This window comes from Nanorana parkeri, unplaced genomic scaffold (assembly GCF_000935625.1).
Source record: "Nanorana parkeri isolate BGI_ZX_2015 unplaced genomic scaffold, ASM93562v1 scaffold940, whole genome shotgun sequence".
Lineage (NCBI taxonomy): Eukaryota > Metazoa > Chordata > Amphibia > Anura > Dicroglossidae > Nanorana > Nanorana parkeri.
The window spans coordinates 1,613-7,674 of record NW_017307208.1 but is presented as its reverse complement, the minus strand read 5'-3'; positions in this window follow the sequence as shown (position 1 = coordinate 7,674).

Here is a 6,062-nt window from a genome sequence, read left to right as displayed (position 1 = left end):
GATATATATATATATCTATATATAGATATATAGATATATATATATTACATGTTATGTAACAGTTTGATTTGCCATTTTATTGCCCTAACTTTCCCCCTTTTTAATGAATCTTATGGTTTTGCCAAATACAAAAAGGCTGAATTGTGTGGCATTTAGTCTGCCACTGTAGTATGCGTATATTTCTGTAATACAGGTCTCTTCCTTTGTACCATATCATCATTTTCTTCTCCTTTAGTAGTATGTTTCCTGTTTGCCTTTCTCAAATTTCTCTTATTTGTCTCTGTGTTTTTACTTCACAATTTTTCTCTCTGATTTTTAATACTCACATTATTTCAGATCACTACTTTCAAAGGCCACATCACCATTTTCAACTTCAATAACCTATTTATTACAGCTTTATAAATATGGGGAAAAACTGATGATGTTTCACATAAAACCAGGAAAAGTGGCCTTAAGAGATACACAATCTTGGGCATTCCTGTCCAATACAAGTTGCCAGCATCTACTCAAAACTTGAATGTACCAAGTGGTTGGACTAACTGTATGATTGGTCCATTTCTTTGTGATAGTTTGTTTTCCTTCTGTAGATAAAGTCTGCAGATTTATGGTTTAGAATCTTTTACTACACAAGCTTCCAAGTGCTCCCATCACTGTATTTTGAAGGGGAGGGGTTGCTTGTGTGTAATTATGTAGGGTTTCATTTTAACTACTAAATTGTCCTCTAATCCATACTCTAAAGACCTCTTATATACGAGTCCAGTTTGGTTTATCGTATGATTCTCAAGATATACATTTGCTTTTTTTTTTTTTGAGAGAGAGAAAAATATATTATAATGAAACTTAAATACCTGAACTTACATTATTCCTTGGAAGGTAAATTGAGTATTTTCCCTTTTTATTTTTAGATTGAAGGTCTATGCACCAATTATTTCCATAAGATAAAATCCAACAATGTATATGACTTGATCACAGTGCCATGTCTTCACTACTGCCCTTGACATTATGCTTTAAGTCAGACATTTGTATATTGCATAACTATCTTTGAGAAAGTTGTGCGGTAATATTATTTATCATCTTCGTATCCACATCTTTGCATGTTGCTCACTGTATAATAAAGTAATTATTTTGCTTTGGCTTAGGATAGTGCTCTTTTCCAGTGTCAATGTGAATTTAGTTTTTGTCGCTACAATATAATTCTATTTGTGTAAATGGTTTGCCATCTTGTAGCTGTGTATATTTTGTTCAAAATGTATGAAAAAAAATTATTTTAACATTAATCAATTTAAATTCATTCATGATACGTGTTGTACAATAAAATTAATTAAGACGCAAAATGATGCTTTGTGTTTTAATTATCATATCAATGCCATATAAATGCAACACATTTAAAGTGGACCTGAACCTAAAATTTAGGACTGCTTTAAGCAGTTCGGGAAGCATTAGAGTAGGTAGGTAGGGGTATTTGACTGCTTTTCATAACAAAGAGATAGCTCAGTGCTCAGTTCTGAATATGATCTAAAGCCATATTCATACCCAACAATGCAGAGCTCAGGGGTAGACAAACTTCAGCCCTCGTGGTGTGGTGAAAAAATAATTCCCATTAGGGATGTGTAGAATTACCACAGCTGGAGGGATGAAGTTTGTCTACCCTGGTCTACATGATCTAATGCTAGGTTTAGGTCACATGACCAGGAATCCGAACTCATAAGGTCCTCCTCAGTATGGCAGACCACCAAGCTTACACTGATCCTAATACTTTATCCATCCACTTAGCCTCTCCTTGTGCCTCCCTAATTGTTTAAAGGTGACATACATTTTTGAATGTTCCCCAATTTTAAAAGTAAACTTTTTAAATCGTTTTTTTAATTTAATTTAAACATTTCAATAGTTGCCTGTTGCCATAACCGTTTTAGCAGTTTGCCTTGCCGGTAGCTGACATCAGGGATATCTGTACAGTACTTACAATATGCTCTAAAGAAGGAAAAGTTGGTTTGATAAAGCCTTCTGCTGTGACCCTCACAGCAACTGAATGCATCTTGCTATGACAGAAATACATGGCTGACAGTATTGATCTTGTTCACTTTGAATATCAAATCATGCAAGGGAAATAAAATGTAAAAAATTACTTTTGCTAGCACATGATTGGTAGATTGAAGTAAACGCAGCTTCATCTTAAATAATCTCATCTTTGCAAAGTGAACACTCTCTACCCCTTTAGTAAATCCCCGGTTGCTTTCACTGGTTCCTCCCGCTGATCCTCCACTTATTACAGGACACAGTAGCGATGTGGAGATCAACAGGAGGGATTAGTGAGACTCGTGGGGATCAACACTCCAGAAAATGTTTCGATGTGGACTTCAGTAGCAGATTTCTGATCATCAGAGCAGAGATTGGCAGTGCAGGCAATGGGAAAGGTGAGTATTTACAGATTCTTTAACAAGTATACCTTCATTTAAATCCTAACTATAAGTGAGATGTACGCATGTAAATATTTGTGCTAATGTTTACATGTATCCAGCATGCATGGACCCAATTGACTGTCGCTGCTGCTGTTTAGGGCTGATGTGTAAATATCAACGATGTTTAGTCATATAAAAAATGTTCACATCTGCGCTTGTGGGTTGATGCGGTTTAGAAGCTGCTGCGCTGTGGACCCTAGGGTCAAACTAATAAAGTACTAAGTGTGCAGCGCTAAGGGTGATTTAAGTGAAAAAATTATACTTAAAATCAAGTGTAATCGATATCTCAATGATAATTCAAAGGTATTAAAGTGAAATAATAAAAAGAAGCAGAAAACTGTGTATACAAAACAATGTGCAATAAGCTTTGTGTGACCTCAATGTCACCACTTGAATTACTCCTTTATCAACCTTAATAGTAATAATTTCAAAGGTGCATAAATTATATGTGGTAACGTTATGTAGCTGCTTACCAGCTATAATAATAACACAATCAAATTTAAACCAGTCCCAGATGGTGATCCATCTGACATAAATCCAAGTGCAATATTAGTGAATATAGTCCAAAGTGAATTGATGAAGAAAATCCAAACAATGTTTGCGAAAACACTCTTCCCACACCACTGTGTAAGTGTCCACAAATGCCCCCTTCTGGGGTGCGATGTTTAGTCAGCAGCCCCAGATTACACACTATTGGTCTTTAGTTCTCGCCTTGAATAAGTCAATCATGCGATGACAGATGCACAGAGTGACTGAAGGCATAACGAGTGGCATCTGCTGACTACACACTATGATATTTATATCCCTGAATGAGTCATTCAGCACCAGCAGTGCATGCGGAGAATGATCTATGCCCGTCCACTGATTACACACTATTGACTGGTCAGCCCTGGGCAGAGGCGCATTTCAGCTCATACAGATATATTTGGAGTGTATGTCCATATTATAGCGTTAATAAAATAAAAATTATATTTGAAAATCCAACAGAGAAAGCTAAACCCCTAATTGGTTTGGGGCATGTTTTTCTGGCATGATTTGGGCCCTTTAATTCGTGTGGAACAACGTCTGAATAGCACAGTAGGTGGTCAGATCCAGAAACTTAAGACTCCCTAAGAGATATGAAACACAAACAAAAAAATTATTTTACCAATGTATAGCTGCTTTTAACATCTTTTCAAATGAGATGTTTATATTTGAATAATTTGAATATTGAGAGACTACTTTTTTTGGTGTACAGCAGATTTCATATTAAATGCTTCATGTAGCTTTAATCTTGTAGTAGTATTTAAGCTATTTGCGTACAAATGTAGATTTCTCACCCAGCTTGTCCTTGCCCTTTTTACCCATGCCATCTGCCATGGAATTTAGATTTAATTTCACAGGTAGTACATTCTAAGTACATATATGGTGCTACATATTTTTTATTGTTATGATATTCCAGAGCAATAGTCAGTTGTCTTCCATATACTTCATAACGAACAATTTAATTTGCAAATTGAGAAAATTGAGAAAACACTGGTCAGCACAAACAGGGTTTGTCTTATAATACTGAGATGGGGATAGTAATTAACTACAGTAACTGATGGAAGAACACATTTGTAATCCTGTACTTTACTAGTTACATCTGTTCTATTTAAAGGAGTGACCATGTATTTTTTTTTTATGTATTTCAAAGTAACTGTGTACACTTATTTGTTCTGTATAAGAGACTAAAGTAACTCTATGGTCACAGTAAAAGTACTAAACTATACTGAGCATTGAAAGCAGCCTTAGGCCTTGTTCACACCAAATGCAGACCAGATCCGGTCAGGTTTCTGCACACGCAGTGCAGTGGGTTGTGCTGCATTTTAGACGCATTTTAGACGCGTTTTTGATGCGTTTTTGATGCGTTTAGGGCCGGTTTTGGTTATAATTTTTTTTTTCTTAAGTTTAACATGGGCTTTCAGGCACTTGCATGCGTTTTTGATGCGTTTTTGATGCGTTTTTGATGCGTTCCAGACCAGATCCAGAGCAGGTAAAATATGGCTTGCCGCATTTTTTTCATCCGGTCTGGATCTGGTCTGGATCCGCAGGCTGCGATGTGAACTGGAGGTCAAAATACCATAGGAATACATTGGACGCAGTTTTGATCCGGTCTGCACCTGCTCTGGTCCGGATCTGCTCCGCGCTTGGTGTGAACAAGGCCTTACATACTTAACAGAGCACCCCACAAGCCCCAAAACTTGGAAAGCTCAATCAGACAAATTCCTACTGTTGAGAATGTATGCCTTCCTATACCTTTCTATTGGCATATAACAGTATTCAATTACTTTATGGACCAATAACGTGGTATGTGTTGTGGCAGGCTATGTTCTTGGCAACAGGAACATTTTGAGAGTTCCATAAAAGATTGCGCCAGATCCTGGATTGTCATGTGGCAGTTCGTGGAGGTATCTCAATGTCGCTGCTTTCATTCTTCATGCCAATTTTAATACATAAACGCTGTAGACTGGAGGTACATGTATGTAGTAGGCACCGTAAAGGTGTCTACAAATCCAGAATTTGTACATACCCTTTAAAGCTTCTCAGAGCCCCAAAGTCCAGGGAGATGTTTAAGACATACAGTATAGCAACTTCAAACTCATAGTTTTGTCATAGCAACAGAAAATTAGTACAATGTGGTAAGGAAGCCTTAAACAATTATGCTAAAATCTCCATTACTGGAAGAACTAAGTACAGAGTCTTGCTTACCAACCCAATCCTTCACAATGTTGTTTGGTTCCTATGTACAGGTATGACTTAACTTTGTGTCCTTTGAGCATAATGCACATGAAAGGTCATTTATATTCTCTCCAAAGAATATGGCTGTTTTGTGATCTAGGTTCAGTGTGATATTTGTTCTAGTGCATACTGCAGAATGTCACTATCCTCTAGCTGCTTAGCCCCACTGCACAGAAGGATTCTGATTTTAATTATGCCTGTAATCTGTACTCCAAGTCCAAAGGGGAACTGTCATTTGAAAAAGGCTGTTGCTGTGATATTTGGCGGAGTTTCTAGGTATTTAATCCAGAGCTCTGCTTAATAACAAGATAATACAGTCCTGTCTGGAGGCAGACTGCTTGTGCTTTGCTCATCTCAGTACACTACCATAGCCCAAGCTGATTTATCCTTAAACTGGCTAAAATAAAAAATAGGTCAAAGAGAAATATAGGTCTGTAGTGTCAAGCAAATATTGGTTACTGAAATCATTCACATTCCTCATTCCTACATTGTTGCAAGTATTGTACCAATATTATATAACTATTTAGTTTTTATTCAAGCTGCTTACACACCTAACATCTTTAAAAAACATTTTATCCAGTAAATTTAATATTTTGCATTATTTAGGCATGTGCTCCCAAACCCTTGCTTTATGTTGGGGATCTGCTTTTAAACAAAATGCATAGCTATACCTCCAGCAAAACTGCATGTACATTCATTCTGTGCAAATTAATATTCTCCTGTCCTCTTTAACAAAGTTCCTATTAAAGAGATGAAATGCAAGCATTGGACCTGCGTTTATTGCATGCTAAAATTAGGTAAGTTACCAAGGGACAAGGTATTGCAAGGAGGGAGTCCCACTTG